The sequence below is a fragment of the Chlorocebus sabaeus genome, chromosome 8 (assembly GCF_047675955.1).
Source record: "Chlorocebus sabaeus isolate Y175 chromosome 8, mChlSab1.0.hap1, whole genome shotgun sequence".
Lineage (NCBI taxonomy): Eukaryota > Metazoa > Chordata > Mammalia > Primates > Cercopithecidae > Chlorocebus > Chlorocebus sabaeus.
This window is the reverse complement of record NC_132911.1, coordinates 82,792,020-82,811,164: the sequence shown is the minus strand read 5'-3', so window position 1 is coordinate 82,811,164 and position 19,145 is coordinate 82,792,020. Positions and strand designations below refer to the sequence as shown.

At 36.4% G+C, this 19,145-nt stretch overlaps 1 long non-coding RNA gene across 1 annotated transcript in view; it reads right to left on the bottom strand.

The window, feature by feature from the left end:
• Positions 1 to 1,096: 1,096 nt before the first annotated feature.
• The window catches only part of LOC140712213 (uncharacterized), a 46,389-nt gene continuing 28,340 nt past the window's right edge, over positions 1,097 to 19,145 (bottom strand). The window contains exon 2 of the long non-coding RNA XR_012093717.1: positions 1,097 to 3,136. This is a non-coding gene — a long non-coding RNA (uncharacterized lncRNA). The remainder of the gene's footprint in view (positions 3,137 to 19,145) is intronic.

The window sequence follows — 19,145 nt, the reverse complement described above, 5'->3', positions numbered from 1 at the left end:
CATGGTTTATCCTTGTCTTCACCATGCTAAAAACAATGTTAGGATAACATAGGCAAGTCTGTGCAGATTGATAACCGGTCATAATATTTCTTCATAATCTTTCCCACAGATTTGAGAATTTTGAATTTTGCCTGTAGCTCTACTGATAAAGAATAACAATGTTTTATGAATCTTTGTCAGGTCTTTTAAAATGTATAGTGAAGGATAAAAATCATTGACTGATAAAGGAAGTTAAAAATGAATGTTCATAGTGCTTTCTCCTTTGGAAAAGATACTTTCTAAGAAATGCATTATTCATTTGGGGGATCATAACAAAGCTGGGACATTTGAATGGAACATATTCATAGAATTATTGAATTTGAAATACAAAATGTAAAAAAGAGAACACTACCCATAAGTTGTTTTCTGCAGAAAAATTTTAAATCACCCTAGCTTTAAATCTTATATTCATACATCTTCAGCAATAATGAAGAGTTGTTTATTTGTAAATAAGTGAAATAAACCCCATCTCATGATATATACTATTAAAGGCGGCACCTGAATACATGTTTTAAATTTTATTTGATTCATTTATATTTTGCATTTTTGTATCTCCCTGCTTTTCCTTAGGAATTTATTTCTTGGACCTCTTTTCAGTCAGTGTCTGCCCCCTGTGGTAAGCTGAGGAGGCAGCAGTCAAATGCCTATATTCCTGCAGGTTATGGTGTGTGTGAGGGCCCCTGCAGTTCAGCACTGAGCCAACCTTCTGGTTTTCTTAGAAGGTGTGGCAGGTTCAGTGCAGGACTAGGGGAGGGGAAAACAGCAGTTGAGATGCTCCCTGAAGGGAGCTACAGCATGGCAGGGGCTGACACTGGCATCGTTTTGGGGCATCTGTGATTGCAGCTGGGAAACACGCTTGCCCAGGAAACAATCACGATGGAGTAGAGAGGCTTGCTGTTTCCTCTTTGTGTCTGGGAGACCACATTATTGCTTAGGCTTTTAAGGTTTGAAGGGAAGTGAGCTCATTTGACCTGGCAGAGACCATAATTTATCAATCTGTCAGATACATATTTGTTAGAGAGTGGTTGTGCTCTGTAGAAAAACATAAGTCAAAATGGTGACTTCATATATTTAATATTTTACTTTATTTACAAATAGCATGTTAATTATCCACAGAGAGATATACATCTAGTTAAAATGCACAGTTATGCTAACACCAAATAGAAAGTGTTTTTCTTTGTTCCCAATGCTGATATTCTGGCAATGTGTTTACTACATTTTTTTGTTAACACATTGAATACGTTTGTAAGCAGCCTGGAGAAAATAAGAGGTTAAAGGAAGTGAAGAAAGATGGAATGTATTAACACTGACTCTGAATGAATATATTTCACCTCTATTCGTTGCTTATAATTCATTTTTTCTGTTGTGACAACATCCTAGTTATGGAAATACTGCTGACTTCAGCTTAGAAATGGAAATTTAAATACCTGACTTTAGTCAAGTGTGTTGGGAAGAAGCAGGACAGCTTGCAGCCTTGTCAAGCAATGGAAGGCAATATATCAACTGGGCAGTTATGAGTACTGGATCCACTCCCAGGTCTCTCACTCATCTGCTCCATGGCCTTGGGTAATTTGCTTAACCTTTGTGCCTGACAATTTCCACAGCCACAAAATGGGGTTGATTACATTACTGTGTGAGAAAACTTTCAGATGCTTTAAAGTGGGGTACAGAGACAACAGATAAACACAGTGATCCCAGGGACTGCTCCTCCCCAGATCATCCTGCTAAGTGATTTTACTACACAAACAAGGAGGGGGTTGAGGGGACACAGGGAAACTTTTGGAGATAATGGATATGTTTATTATCTTGATTGTGGTGATAGTATTGCCAATGTATGGACATACGCCCAAACACATCAAACTGCACACATCAAATGTGCAGTTTTTTATTTATCAATTATAGCTCAACAAAGCCATTTAAAAGAGGAGAGACAGAACTCAGTAAGCTATGAAGAAACATGAATGGGAAGGATACTTACAAGATGCTAGACATTTAAGAGGTGGGATGTTCTGGGAGATCCAAAACTCATCATCACTGAGGGCAGCCTGCTCTGTAGGGACTTGCTCTGCCTGCAGGAAACAGTTGGATAATTTCCTTCCTTCCCCTTCCACACCCACATAATATTAGTGAAAAAAAAATTGGAAGACTTGATTTTCCTAGGGGTAATATTAAATCATAGATGAGAGAAAGAAAATATGACCTCACAATATTATACCCACTCTATATGTCATACATGTGTAAAGCAACAAGAGGTCATTCTCAAACATGAAAGATATCAAGGATTCTAGAACCCAAAGACCCTTCTCAAATAAACTATTTGACAATAAAATTTAGCAAGTCAAGCAATACATCAAAACAAATAAATATGAAAAGGAGCTGTGTCAGCATTGAATTTATGGTTACAAAAAAGAATATAAGTTTTATAAATTGGACAATATAAAAACACAACTTAAGAAAAATTGGGACCTAAGAGAGGAGGTTGTGAAGTATAATTATATTTGTAAAGCATGCTGTCAATCAATATTGTCCAAAATTAAAATGTAAAGTTAAAATAACACAATTACTCAAACTTTAAAAAAACACAAAAACAAGATTATTATTTCACAGCTATTAATTAAAATGATGTGGCATCTATAGTAGGATAAAATTTTAAGCATTTGATATATGAAGACCCAACATGTGATCCCACAAAACTAGGACATATGAAGACCCAACATGTGATCCCACAAAACTATGACACACAGCTGATTATATCTTTGATTTTCAACCATAAAACATACAAAGCTGCCTAATTACTTTAGTCCGTCCCTTTTAGAATCCATATATTTGGGAGCTCCCTCTGGTGGTTGAATAAAATATAATTTTCATATTAGTAATGCTAAAAATGTTTAAACAAAATAAAAAGCTATGATCTACATTGAAATTACTTCCTGTAGAATATGAAAGTCTTCTTATTTTTAAAATATGATATCCATTGTGGTATGGTGATGACAGTGATTGAGGATGATGATGATGATGATGATAAAAAGAATTCTTTTTATTCAACTCTTGACTCGTGTTTATTGCCACAATAGTAGATAATACGGTTGGAAACAACCTGGCAAAAGAAGCAGATAAGGCAAAATTCGTTAGAAACAAATGATATATTTTAAATAGTGCAAAATTTAAAATTAAACTCTAGAAAGTAAAACGGAAATTGAGAAAACATCCTGGGACTCACAAACAGTACAAAGTATAACATATATTCCAAAGAATAACATATGACAAACAAACAGGGCATCAAAACAATGAAGGTACTACATAATAACATTTTCATTATTACAACAAATGTGTCTCAACAACTTATTGTTTTACCTAATTCTTCTGTCTATTCTTCTGCCCAGTAGCAAGCAGAATGAAGTATTTCAGTGATACACTTCTTAACCCTAAAATCTCCTGGGGGAATCCTAATGTGCAGCCTCTGTCCTTTAACTGGATCAGGTCTTATCATTGCCTATAGGCCTCTACCATTACTACCTAGGACCGAATACTCACACAATGATGCCAGGAAGTACTTTGCCATCGCCAAGCCCTGGTGATTCATCCTCTAAGCACAGGATCTGATTTTCTCCTGAAATGCTGACTCCCATTCCATTGTCTGCCTAACACTTCATTTCCCGCTAAGATTTGAAGACTTTTCTGAACTCTGGGTCATGTGCCTGAGTCCAGAGACCATATGTAGGTCAGTCCCTTTCTTTTTGCATCGGTACCATAGGACGAGGGTCCTGCTATCAAGGTTTAGCTCTCTAGGAAAGACTGACAGCCTGGCACCACCTTTCCAACCATGCTGCGAATCACACTATTTGTGCCTCCCCTTGTAGGACGGTATCACTTGGTGTGTATACCTCCAGAGTTAAGAACGAGAGGGATTCAGTATTCCAGTTACTCCGGTCACAACTGAACACCCTCCAGTGGGGCAGTTTTGACAGTGAGGTCAGTGTTCTCAATCAGACTCTGGCAGAATCCCCAGATTCCAACATGACCTCAGCCAGCCTAATGCCAAAGAGTCAGTTGGGATACCTGCATCCAACCACGTAACTCCAAATTATTTCTACCACAACAACATTGAGAGTTAGTATGAGAAAAACATTCTACAAACTGTAAAGCCCATGTACATTACATATTAACAGCAATTAGCTTTGCATATCCATGAATACAGTCCTATCAGATACATTGTGTGTTAAATAGAATCTGTGGGTCTTCCTGAGATTCTGAATATCATGACTGAATGTTGTTTTTCAAACAAAATGAGCTAAATCCTGAAGCAGCCATTTGCAGAGCTCACTCCCAAATAGCCAGTCAAACTGACTATCAAAGCAGTAGCATTTGGTAGATGTAGGTAAAAGGTGCTTTGTTGCAACATGTTTTCCAAAGAGAAAGTGTGAAACAATAAGATTCTGTCATCATTTTGACATTTTTACTGTATCAGAGAATATCTGCCAATCAAAATAAATAAGGGGCAATGGAGAATTAGCATACAATGGGGAATTAGCATACAAAGTTCTACTTGGCTTTGTATTTCTGATGTCTGCAAGAGACTATGCCCTAATGAAATCTGTACAAAGGGATTGTGCCATGTCACAGTTTAATGTAACGGGCTGCTAATGTGTATGCACAATGCCCTTCTTTTTCTGTCTAGATGCACTTAGGTTAGTCAAAGTATAGAACAAGTCTGCCCTTAATCACAAAGTTTGCTAAAATGCAGTTAAGTAGAAAAGTCAGTGTGCCTTTATGCCTTTAAAAACTGAGATTGGCATCTCCGCAGTAGATGTGTGTATACGTGTGTTCACATCTATTTTTCAGTATTGTCTGATTTCATGCTCACAGGCCATTCATTTCAGCTACCTTATAAATTTTCACATATACAAAATTCTTTAGCCCCTAAAAACAAAAACAAACAAACAAACAAACAAAAAAAAAACCTTCTGTGGAAAATGTAGCCTAATGGTTTCTGTTAACATGAACTTATGCAAACAGAAATTGTCTTCTAAGAATTTTCACATTCTATTTACAGAAAAATATAGTAGCCAAATGAGTGCCTTCGTCGGGACTACTGGTATAAAGGTCAGATTTTCTCCTAAATCATATTCTCCACCAAGAGCCAAGTGACACATCCTACTATGCAGCCTCACAACACATGTGACTCAAAGCCATGTCTCAGCAATATTACCCACCACATTGGGCAATTAGGGGGCTGCTCTTGATTTGTCAAAACTATGAATGATTGCTGCTTCAAGGTGGAGGGTTCTGCTGCTTTAATTCACAACCTTTACGGACTACAGCTCATATGGTGTCTTAGTTCATTCTGTGCTTCTATAACAGACTATCTGAGACTGAAAAATTTGTAATAAACAGAAATATATCTTCTTAAAGTTCTGGAGGTTGAGAAGTCCAAGATGAAGAGGCTGGCACCCGGTGAGAGCCCTCTTGCTGCATCATCCTATGGCAGGAGAGCAAAAGAGCACTCAGGTGAGAGAGGAAAGGAGGCCAACCACATCCTTTGATCGGGAATACACTCCTGAAATAACGGTATTAAACCACACATGAAGGCAGATCCCTCATGGCCTAGTTTCATCTCAAAGGTCCTACCTCTCAACACCATTGCATCGGATTGTTTCTAAGAAATGAATTTTGGGGGACACGTTCAAATCACAGCACATGCTAAACAGCAACAACAAAGACATTCCATTCCCAGGTCAATTTCCAACAGAGTAGTTAAAACTTTTTCCCTTTTCCTCCCACTTAAGAGATTATGTCAGAAATCAGTGACAATGACATCATAATAAGCATAACCTAGAACACATTACATTTTGTATTTTATAAAATCATATAATATCACAAACTTAGAAATATTAGTAACTTGTAACATATCTCACAATGATTCACAATACATCCGTATATTACAACAGCATGTTTTAAAAGTGTTGGTCTATAGGTTTCATTGTAAAGCAATGGGATTTTTGTAGCACTTTACATGCATTCTTCATTCAATTCTCACAATATCCTTATAAAGTAACAGGTGAACATACCATTTCCCTCGTATTAAAATTTCCTTTCACACATTTATGGGATCATGAATTAAGCATGGGCCAAATATTTGCTGCATGGATACAGGAAAAGGGAGGCAGTGATTACTTTTATAATTAAATTTGCAAGGCTAACATTTAGAAGACTTTTTATTTCTTCTTAACTGCTTCACCTATAATTAGGAAATGATGCTGTTATACCAGTAGTTTTTGGTGTTTGTTATACTAACTTATTTTTCCTTTCTTATAATTTATAGAAAAAATAAAGGCACTAAATTAAATAAGTTATAGGAAATACTGCATATTATGTCTGTCTTGTAAGTTCACAATGTTCTTTTGCATACTCATGGTGTTGAAAAGTCCTTCAGTAGGAAACAACAGACACTGGGGTCTACTTGAGGGTGGAGGGTGGGAGGAGGGAGAGGAACAGAAAAGATGACTACTGGGTCCTGGATTAACAGCGGAGTGATGAAATAATGTGTAAAACAAACTCCCATGACACCTGTTTACCTATGTAACGAATCTTCATATGTAACTCCAAGCCTAAAATAAAGGTTAAAAAATTAAAAAAAAAAAAATAACAACCAAGCTCTATATCTGAAAAAAAAAGTCCTTCAGTAAAGAATTACGTTGAATTTTGTTTCACTTCCGTTATTAACATTTTTTTGGCCATGGAAATTTTGCTCCTATAAATGCTGTTAACATGATTTGGAACTGACTTCTGTAGAACATACTTTGAGAACTGCTACATGAAATATTAACTGTCTCAGCGTTCAAATAATCAAGCGTCCTATAGATGTTTTGCTCACTTGTTTTTACATAAAATAAAAAAATAAATTACTTCTTATGAGAATTTCTTATAAAGGATTCCTCCAAGAAACTGAGAGATAACCAAACGTAAATACAAATGAGAAAGAAAATGTTCATCAATTCTAAAACCAGTAAATACTGCCAATGATACACAAGTTGAGCATCCCGAATCCAAAAATTCAAAATCCGTAATGCTCCAAAATCTGAAAATTTTGAGCACTGACATGACACCACGAGTGCAAAATTTCACACCTGAACTCATGTGATGGGTCACAGTCAAAGCACAGATGCACAGCATACAGTTTACCAAGCATCCTCAAGAGAAAAAAGACTCCCCCCAGCCCGCTTCTGCTGCAATGTATCTTTTCTGAGCACATCATGACAGTTACACTAAACAACCAGAGATTGCCCATATGAATGGCTGAGATAGTGACACCTTTGCTTGTTGATTTAATGTACACAAATTTGTTTCATGTACAAAATTACTAAGAATAATGTATAAAATTACCTTCAGTCCATGGTCATGGGGTGTATATGAAATATCAATGAATTTTGTGTTTAGATTCAGGTCCCATCCCCAAGATATCTCATTACGTATATTCAAATATTTCAAAATCCAAAAGAAAACCTGAACTCTGAAACGCTGAGGTTCCAAGCATTTCAGATAAGGGACACTTACTCTGTATCACAACTTTCTGGCAGGAATCTCTGCTAGATACAGTAAATTTGAATCAGCATGAAGAAAAACACCAGATTGATATGCAACTTCCCTTCCTGAAAATGTGCAGTTTTCAGGGAAGTAATTAGAGCAAATTCTGACACTTCTCACTAACAGTAAGTAATTGCAGAACAGGCTGGAAGCACAGGCAGCTTTGGGAGAAATGGGTTTCTGCCATAGACTGTTGTTGTCCCAAGCTAATCAAACTCCGGAAAATGGACAACCACTCCTCAGTACATTGTTATTGTTTGTTTCTTCCCTGATGCCGCTCTTCTTAAAAGTAACATATTTTCTCCAACATGACAATGGGAAAAGGATCCTCAGAATCTAGAGACTTTTAAAGCAAGGTTGAACAATTTTCACAGAAGTAAAAGTTATTATGTAAGAAACAGGAGAAAAAAATGTAGCCTCAGCACACTGAAAGCCAATAGGCCCCAAGGCTTTTATCCAACCTGACTTCTAATCTAGTTAACATACCTGAATAATCCAAAATCAAAGGCATATTCCTTAGTACCTTCAACCCAGGCTACACACAACCCACTCCCCTCTTCTCCTCCTAGCTCCCTCCACCAACCCACACACACTAGAACTCACACAACACACTAGAACTGAAATTTGGTGCATTCTTTCCCAGAAAATATATAGAGAAAAAAATGCAGAAATAAAGCTTTTCATGGCCACAAATCTTTTCCTACCTGCCCAGGTGCAGCGTAACTGAATTTATATTTAAATTTGAAGGTCGAATTAAAATGGCAGCCAGGTAAACAGGAGAAACCATGAATGATCTATCCATGCTATTTTTGAAACAAAAGTTGTCTTGTACAGTCTTTGTTCAAAGATGAGTACAAGCAAAAAAAAAAAAAAAAGAAAATGTTTTAAAAACACAGCAGAAAGTGCAGCATGGGAAAGAGATTAAGCATATTCTTTGCAAATAGATTTATTTCAGGAAAAAGGAGAAAATTTTAAGGAGGAACTGTAGTGTCAAGGCAATTACAAAGCTATACAATAATACAAACTGTCATACAATTATCCTATAATTCCCCATTTTTCAAGTTCTCAGGAAAGCTATTAACTCTGTGTAAAGTATTCAACCCTGTGCATATAAGTTTAAAAATCTGTTTGAAAGACATTTTTCTTAGAAAAATATAAGTGAACCAAAATAAATCAATAATAAAGCCGACAAAGCTATTATAGAACAACAAAGTGTTCTTATAGAAGAATTCTTTCAGATTTCAAGGAATTTACTTCTGTGAGCTCAGAGGAAGAAGGAAGGCATCATATAATTTTATACAAAATCCATGTAACCCTGAAGCAAAACTCAACCAAGAAAACCTACAAGTAATAAATCCCCAGACCCATTCCAACATAAATTTAACAGCAAAATTTAGTAATAAGATGTTAATATTTGTAATCCATTGCTGTACTGAAATTATATTAATTACCAACTGATGTTCATTGCAGAATATAAAAATGGTTTAATGGTAGAAGGTTTGTTAATATAATTTCTCCCATAAATAGACAGAGGAAAAGAATCTGTAGTCACCATATGTTCTAAAAAGTCATCAAACGCCTATTCAATTTTTTTTTAAAACTTCTTAATAAAGATCTTTAGCATATTTTTTAAAGAAAAAAAAACTTAACAGCCAGAAATTTTCTCTCTCACCATTACTATTAATATTTTTCTAGGAAAGCTAGCCAAAGGAATCACTAAAAAATGTTTTCTAAGAATATTAAGTATAAACAATCAAAAGGACTCACATTTTGTTAAATTTTAACAAAATTTTAATAAAGACTCAAAATTTGTTAAATTTTATTTGTAGACAAAATAGTTTGCTACAAAAAGAAAACAAGAATATTGACTAAAAGTAACTTAAGATAGAGTGTTCAGCAAAGACAATCAGTTAAGAAATTAGTATTTTTGAATGGAGCTTTTCTATAATAAGTTAACAACTATTTAAAACAAAACCAAGTATTTCATTTACAATAGCAACTGTTATATGGTAGCCTTACAGACATGAAATGTTACTAGGGAGAGATAGGACTGGATGTGCTTTATTCCTTCACTTTCTTATTGTTTAGATTTCTATATTTTTTTAAAAGTGTTAATTTTATTAACAAAAACAAACATATTATCAAAAACTAAATATCTATTTTCCTTAAAAATTAAAAAACTAGATACATTAAGATAAACATCAGGATATTTTATCGTATTTTAATAGATCAAACAATTTAATAAAGATTAACTTCATAGAATTACTTTTTTGTGCTAAAAGAGTCTTTAGAAGACATCTAACTCAAGCCTGCATTTTCAAATAAGAAGTTCAGGGCTTTACTGGTTACAGGATTTGTTTAAGGTTTCTAGGCAATGGCAAAACCAGGATTAAAACTCAGGACTTCTGACTTTGAGTCCATGGTTTCTTTATTTTTTCCTGACTTCTCTTACCCATTCTACTCCTCATTATATTTACAAGAGTAATTCTTAGCTATTCATGATCTTTCTTCAATCTGACTTGGATTTTAGAGTATTAATGAAACACTCATTTAACTCACACTAATACGTTGAACTTGGAATCAAGATCTGTCAGTGACTATTTAGGGATTCCGTGGAGCTTGGCACTGCAGATTCTTGCATTTAGCTTTGCTCATCTGGCACTGACTATTCCGCCATAGCCATAAGGCGTGTATTTTCTGCTAAGTTGATAAAAGTAAAAATGGGAAAATGCTCCTCTTTCCGGGGGCTCCTCTAGCCCTCACTTTCTTTCCTGTTCACATAAGAACAGAATAGGTACATTTCCTACACATTCACAAAAGTATATATCCTTCTTGCCCATTCATTAAATATCCAGAATAAAAGGTTTTTATGGCCAGATGCTATCTATTGCTTATTTTAAAATGTTTACATTAACTTATAATCAAGTCTCCATAATTCCAATCCACAAACTTGATTCAGAGACAACAGTTCCTTATTTTAAATCTAGTTATATATCTAAGCTTAGCCAATCATAACCTCCATGGACAACATTAATTCTTAATATAATAACTGATAACAGTAAGTTACAAAGTATGGACAGTTGGAGACAAGGATGGTATATAAATCACAGGAGTGCAAGCAGCTCAGTTTAGGTAGAGAAAGAGACAGAGGTTCTGGCTGGACTCCTTGAGAAGCACAGGCAGAAGAGGAGAGAGACTAAGAGTAGAACTCTACTAATTTTTGACCAGCCTAGAAGTGCTGAACTACCCTAAGCAACAATGGTCAGAAGGACACCCCTCATGCATCCCCACCGCTACATTATTTGTACGTGCTGATTATCTAATCCATTCTCTGGATGACTATTTTCATAAATGTCTTTCTCCCTCCTCATGCTCAACACCTTTCTTATCACTCTCACCCAATGGCTCTGCTTTCTACTTTGCTCAAAAAATAAATAAATAAATAAATAAATAAATAAATAAAAACTGAAGCAATCAGAAGACACTCTAACAAGCTCTCATCATTCTATTTGCACCTAATAACTACCTTCACTCTGTTTTCCTTTGTTATAGATAAACTGCCTGCATTCTTACCCAAGGGCAACTCCTCAATCATTCACTATATTGCCTTAGGTTATAGTTAACCTATTCAAGGAACCAGCTCCCCAAATCTCTCTTCTTTCTCTTGCAACATCAATTTCCCCACCTCTATATTTTATCACTTCCATCAGCATACAAGTGTATTGTTACTTCTACCATATGAAACTTTCTCGGCTCACAGCAACCTCTGTCTCCCAAGTTCAAGTGATTATCTTGCCTCAGGCTCCTGAGTAGCGGGGATTACAGGTGCGCACCACCAGGATCGGGTAATTTTGTATTTTTAGTAGAGACGGGGTTTTACCATGTTGGCCAAGCTCATCTCAAACTCCTGACCTCTGGTGATCCACCCTCCTTGGCCTCCCAAAGTTCTAGGATCACAGCCGTGCGTCACCTTGCCCAGCTGAAACTAATTTTTTAAATGAAACATAATCATTTATCTGTTCCTTGTACCTTCATATCCTTCCTTTCTCCTACTCTTGTCACTCTACTGAACCATGGCTAGATCAAAGTCTTCAGTGACCTAGATACTGCTAAACCACTGGCAAATTCTTAGTTTTCACCTTATTTGACTACCTAGAAACATTTAAAAAGGCTCATTACTCGGCTTTCAAGACAGACTCCTTATTTTCTTCTTCCCCTACTGGTTACTCTTATTCAGTTTCCTGTGTAAGCCCTTCCTCTTCTCCTAGACATTTTAATGCCCAAGTGCCCCACAGCCCGGTCCTTTAGCCACTCCTCTAACTACCTTCACTGCATTGGTCATTTTATCCTGACTCACAATTTTCAACATCACCCAGTCACAGACAATCTTCAAATTTCTATCTGCAGCTCACAATTCTCCCGTGAATGCCACATCCATATATCTGAAGGCCTAAAATGACACCTACATGTTGGATGAACATATCCAAACAAACATTTTCTTCTCTCCCAAATGCTGCTCCCCTTTCTCATCTCCGCTAATAAAATTACCATCACTCCAGTGCTCACATATAAAACCGTGGACTTATCCTTGACTCCTCTCTGTTCTTCACACCCTACATCCAATCTGATAACAAATTCTGGTTACTCTACCTTCAAATAATCATAGGATCTGGCCTCTTTCTAATATCCTCACTGTTACTACCCTGGAATAAGCACTAACCTCTATTAACTGGATTAGCACACCGTTTTCCAAACTGGTTTTCCTGCTTTTCACCATTTACCCACTCCAGCCTGTTCTCAGCAACACAACCAGAGTGATCAGTTTAAAGTGTAATATCGTGTCACTCTTCTGCTTAAACCAGTGCAATGAATACCTCCCCAGTCAAATTCTTACAATTGCCTACAAAGTCCTATATTTCTGGCCCCACCATTACCCCTCTGATCTCCTCTGCTAATTCTCTTCCCTTTGATCTTTCTTCTTCAGTCACAATGGATTTCCTGGTGTTCTTGAAATAAATGAGGATGTTTTTTATCTCAGAGCCTTTGCACTTGCTGTTTTATATCCTACAACCAATCTGTTAACAAATCCTTATGACTCTACCTTCAGTTAACTCCAGAATCCTCACTGCAGCCCTTAACACTCTGGTTATTCCCTAGCCACCTTAAGTTGTTTTATTTTTCTTCATAGTACTTATAACCTTCTTAAATACCATGCAGCTTAACCATTTATTAAGTTTCATTGTCTATCTCCCCATACCAGAATAGAAGCTCCATAAAGGCACAAATATTTGCTGATTTGTTCACTGATTTATCCCCACTGCTTAGGGCTATACCTGAAACATAGTAGATAATTAATAATATTCAAAAAGATAAAATTGGAACAATAAAACCTTTAAAAATGGTTTGTGCATTAAGAAATTTAGAAATATAACTCTGTCAATATTGAGAAAACTTGTATTTAATGCACAAAGTATCATTTTTGCATGTAAGTGTTTTTGTCACCTTCCCAAACACAAGGAAATTCACAAAACAATGACTGATAGAGTTAATGCCCATCATTTTTACTTCTCTCTAATATTAAACCAACAGACCAATTCCATGTAGAGTTTCATTTGCAACTTCCTGGGAAATCAAAATAAAGATTAGTGCTTTGAGCTAGCATCATAGGACCTGTTTTTACATTCGTTTTCTACAAATGCAAAAAAAAAAAAAAAAAAAAAAAAAAAAAAAACCTAGTAATGTGGTTGCTATTATCAGCTCTCTGTATTGGTGTTATTAAGAACATCCATCTTCCTTCTTTCCCAGAACTATCACAGCCCAGTGCCATGAAAAATTCTTTGTAAGGTGAGTCAGGCTAAGGTAAGATGGTGGGATGGTCCATTTCTTCAATGAGGAAGACCTGCTTTTAAAGCAGAAGGCTATTGAGTTGGTAAGTAAACCTGCCTCTGACCAGGCTGCATCTCGTTGGGTCCCCTGTGTGTATATGTGTGTCACTAGCTCTCTCAACGTCTCTCTCTCTCTCTTCTCTCTCTCTCTCCCCTCTCTGTTTCTTTGTGTGTGTGTGTGTGTGTGTGTGTGTGTGTGTCTGACTCTTTCTCTTGCTGACTATCTCTGTCTCTAGCTTTTTCTCTCAGTCTCTCTCTGATTCCCCCTCTGTGTCCCCTCTGTTTCTGTCTCTCAGTCTCTCTCTATCATCTCTACTTATATCTCTCTCTTCCTTTCACTCTACCTCCTTTTTTTCTCTCTCTCTCTCCCTTTCTCATGAAAGCGTGCACACACAAACCCATACTCCACCACCATAACTCAGACATACTTCTAATTACACATTTCTGAGTGAAATTTGTAGAATCTCAGTTTTATAGGCTTTTATAGATCTTATGGTTCTCATTAGACCTTTGTGTTAAAGGAGGAACATCTACATGTACTTAGTGAGACAACCAAGTATTATATCCTAATACAAATTTTAGAACACATGTCATGTAATGAAAAATATGGTGAGGTAAGTTTTCACTACCTATGGTGTGTTTTTCTCTAAGCATAGTGGAAGTCTCAATGACTGTAAATTATTTATTGTTTCACTTATACGACTGAAAAAAAATTCAAGGGTGTTTCTCATTTGCCTGGCAAAATGCTTCTCAATTTTCAATTTATTTTACTACCACAGGAAAGTCTGAATGACTCAGTGAATAAATAAATTGCTAACTAAAGAGGTACTGAGGAAGAGAACTGTTTCCTGTTCTACTCACAACCTGCTTGCATTGCTGAGTCAGGCATTTCCCCTTTTGACTTCCACAGAGGTCCCTGCTTCCCGCCTGTACACCTTTGGTGAGCTCTGCATCTCTGGAGTGGACAGATCTCCAAGGGGAGGCCAAGTGGCCAAGGTGTTCTGAATCCTCTGAATGGATATTTAACATCAAGAGAAGGTAGCTTAAGGAATAACTCAAAAGCAGATCATCAGAGTTGTCTTTTTAATTTAGGAGAAAGAGTCAAGTCAGTTTTAAGATGAATGTACTAATTACAAAGCTATATTCCTACCAGATAGCATGCAACAACATAAATCTTAATGGAATATAGAATTTCATCTTTTAAAAATAGAAAATAGTAAATCCAGAGAAAAACCAATCTATCAGATTTTAGAAAGCCTTTCTCGTAAAATAAGAACAAAAGTTTTAAATAATGATAGATGACTCAGTATATAATTTTTAAACCTTTGGACATAAAATATATCATAAAATGATAATAAAAGGCAGTTAATAAATTGGAAACGGTATTTCAGTACCAATGACATGAAAGGGTTACTGTAGCCTAATATATAAACATGTTTTATAAATCAACATAAACAGTCTAGTAGAAAAATAGGCAAAGGACACAAATAGCATTTTACCAAAGAAGTAAGTATAATAAATATATAAATGACACACAAATGTTCAATAATTATCTGAAACTTCAAATTCACTGATAATGACAAAAATGAATATTAAAAGTAATTTGCAATAATATATTTCTAACAACCTAGGTTATAACACAGCACACATTAATTTCCAAATCTCAGTATTTTAGCACAAGAAAATTGAGTTCTCCTTTGTAGTACAAGTTTATCACAGGTTGGAGAGGGGCTCTGTTTCACAAAGTTACTTAGGGATCCAGATGGAGGAAGGCCCCACTAACTTACAGCTGTTCCATCTGGGACCTGTGCCCTTCTTAGCCAATGAGGATGAGAAGAAGTCTGAGAATCACATATAATCTTTCCTCTGCCTTGGCTCAGAAGGCATATCACTTCTGCTCACAATTATTTCGGCTGGTATTAGTTACATGTGTTTCCAATTCCAGCATTACTCTCCTTGCCAATCTCTCAAATAGGCAAAGAAAATAAAGAAGAAAAAGGAAGGAAAAGCAAGCAAGCAAGAAAGAAAGGAGGGAGGGAGGGAAGGAAGGAAGGGCTGATGAAGATTTTTCTTGTCAAGAAAGCAGGTGAGTAAAGAGAAAGAGACATGAAGGTGGATGATACTGTTTGGCCCTGTGTCCCCACCCAAATCTCACCTAGAATTATAATAATCCCCATGTGTCAAGGCCAGATAATGGAGATAATGGCATCATGGAGGTGGTTTCCCTCATACTATTCTCATGGTATTGAACACATCTCACAAGATCCGATGGTTTTATAAATGGGAGTTCCCCCAGCATAAGCTCTCTTGCCTGCCGCCATGTAAGACCTCCCTTTGCTCTTCCTTTGTCTTCCGCCATGATTGTGAAGCCTCCCCAGCCATGTGGAACTGTGAGTCCATTAAACCTCTTTCCTTTATAAATTCCCCAGTCTTGGGTATGTCTTTGTTAGCAACTTGAGAACAGACTAATACAGTGGATGACACACTTGGAATTCTCCAAGGTATTTAGCTGGGGGATAAACAATGGTAAGACATAGGTTGCGGAACTAAAGGTCCTTAAAGAGTGACCTTTGTCAGTATGAAGATAATGGTGATTACCGAAGAATGCTGTAATCAAATGTGCATTTCGATAGATTTATCTGGCTACTGTAAACAAAATGGAAAAACTGGGGACTAGGAAATGAAAGAAGATGCTATTGCAGGGAGCAATAAAACTATAAATTAAAACTTAAGAATGTCAACTTCACAACACATTTGGTAATATCTGTTACAGTAACTTAGGAGAGGGAAGTCATATTCCTATGCACACATCTTATAAAAATTTAGTCTTATAAAGCAACTTAATTAACCACATGACAAAATTCAAAGTTAATATCGCAGCTGGGACAAGAAGAATCAAAATATTTTTTCCTGGCTATTCATACTATCAAGAACTTATCCCAGCACATGACTTTTGTTGTTTTTTTTTTTTTTGGATACTGTGGCCTCTTTCCAGTTACTCTGATGAGATGGATTCCTGCAAGCTGCAGCCTTAAGTAAGCTGGTGACCATCAACAGTATGCCTTCTCTCTTTCAAAGGCCCACAGGGTTCATGCAAACCTTTTCTGATTTCATGAACGGAGTAGGATTCTTAGTGTTGAATTCCTGAAGTAAGATATTTTTTCCTTTTTTTATGTGGTCTTTTAATTATCTCCGTAGAGTTACTTCAAAGCCCATTTGTTGCCTTTTGCCTTTCCCCCTCTATCATTCCTTCAACTGAGAGACAGCACCATGTAGAAGTTAACAGTGCAGAATGAACCCTGACTGTCAGTATTTAAATACTAGTGCCATTGTCTCATTAGTCCATGACCTTGAGCAAGTTGCTTAACCCCGCTATATATTAGTTTCTTTTAAAATAAGGATTAATAATAATACCCTAATAAGTGGCAAAATTAGTCCTGTTCTTTACTCCTTCCTGGATGCATACACTTGGCACTTTGTGTATTTTTTCCATCTAGAAGCAAAGTCTATACCCTACCTCTTGACCTAGGTGTTTTCACTTGATCTGTCCAATAGTATATGTGGGAAGTAACAGTGTGCAGTCCAAGCCTAGGCTTTAAGAAGCATTGTCTGCTTCTGCTCTCTCTCTCTCTGTTAGAACATTCCTATGGCAATGGAAATAAGTCCAGGCTAGCATTTTGAAAATGAGAGACCATCTAGAGAACAGTCAAGCAGTCCTGAGACCATCCTATACTCCCAGCACCCATTCAATAAGGCAGCTGACTGTACACAGGTGAGTGGGCCAAGTCAATGTCTTCTGAACTTGGCTAAGATCAGAAGAAACAGTGGCTTGTGAGAAAGAATAAAAAGATTCATTGTTGTAATTATGTTTTTACAGTTTTATGTTTTGGGGTAGTTTGCTATGTAGCATTATTGTGGCAATACATAACTGATACACTATTTCACAGGGTTGAGGCTTAAATGAGTTTGCACATGTCAAGTTCTTAGAAGAATAGTTGGCATTTATTAGATTGTATTTAAATGTTTGTTTTTATTACTATTTTTTGTAGTACTAATAATAATAGAATAGAAATGGGATTTAGATTGGAAATACAGATCTGAGAACAAGTCTTAATGTGGCCACAGAAAACATGACAATGGATGGGAGCTAGGAGAAGACATTTAAAGAGCCAATTTCATCTGATTTTTTTTATTGATCAATAGGATTTACATATATATACACACACACATATAGATAAATATATACACATATATCTACACACACATATATGTGTGTGTGTATATATGTGTGTGTCACACATATATGTGTGTGTGTATATATGTGTGTGTGTGTGTATATATATACACATACTTTAAGTTCTGGGATGCATGTGCAGAACGTGCAGGTTAGTTACATAGGTATATAACAATACCTCTGGTGCCATAGTGGTTTGCTGCACCCATCAACCCATCATATACATTAGATATTTCTCTTAACACTATCCCTCCCCTATCCCTCCACCCCCTCACAGGCCCTGGTGTGTGATGTTTCCCTCTCTGTGTCCATGTGTTTTCATTGTTCAACTCCCACTTATGAGTGAGAACATGCGGTGTTTGGTTTTCTGTTCCTGTCTTAGTTTGCTGAGAATGATGGTTTCCAGCTTCATCCATGTCCTTTCAAAGGACATGAACTTATCCATTTTTTATGGCTGCATAGTATTCAATGGTGTATATGTGCCACATTTTCTTTATCCAGTCTATCATTGATGGGCATTTGGGTTGGTTCCAAGTCATTGCTATTGTGAATAGTGCTGTAATAAACATACGTGTGCATCCATCTTTAAAGTAGAATGATTTATACTCCTTTCGGTATATACCCAATAATGGTATTGCTGGGTCAAATGATATCTCTGGTTCTAGATCCTTGAGGAATTATCACACTGTCTTCCACAATGGTTGAACTAATTTACACTGCCACCCACAGTGTAAAAATGTTCCTATTTCTCCACGTCCTCTCCAGCATCTGTTGTTTCCTGACTTTTTAATGATTGCCATTCTAACTGGTGTGATATGGTATCTCTTTGTGGTTTTGATTTTCATTTCTCTAATGACCAGTGATAATGAGCTTTTATTTCATGTTTGTTGGCCACATAAATGTCTTCTTTTGAGAAGTGTCTGTTCATACCCTTCACCCACTTTTTGATAGGGTTGTTTGCTTTTTTCTTGTAAATTTGTTTAAGTTCCTTGTAGATTCTGGATATTAGCCCTTTGTCAGATGTATAGATTGCAAAAATTTTCCCCCATTCTGTAGGTTGCCTGTTCACACTGATGATAGATTTTTTTTTTTTTTCTGTACAGAAGCTCTTTAGTTTAATTAGGTCCCATTTGTCAATTTTGGCTTTTGTTGCCATTGCTTTTGGTGTTTTAGTCATGGAGCCTTTGCCCATGCCTGTGTCCTAAATGGCATTGCCTAGATTTTCTTCTAGGGATTTTATGGTTTTAGGTCTTACATTTAAATCTTTAATCCATCTTGAGTTAATTTTTGTATAAGGTATAATGAAGGCATCCACTTTTGGTTTTCTGCTTATGGCTAGCCAGTTTCCCCAATATTATTTATTAAATAGGGAATCCTTTCCCCATTGCTTGTTATCGTCAGGT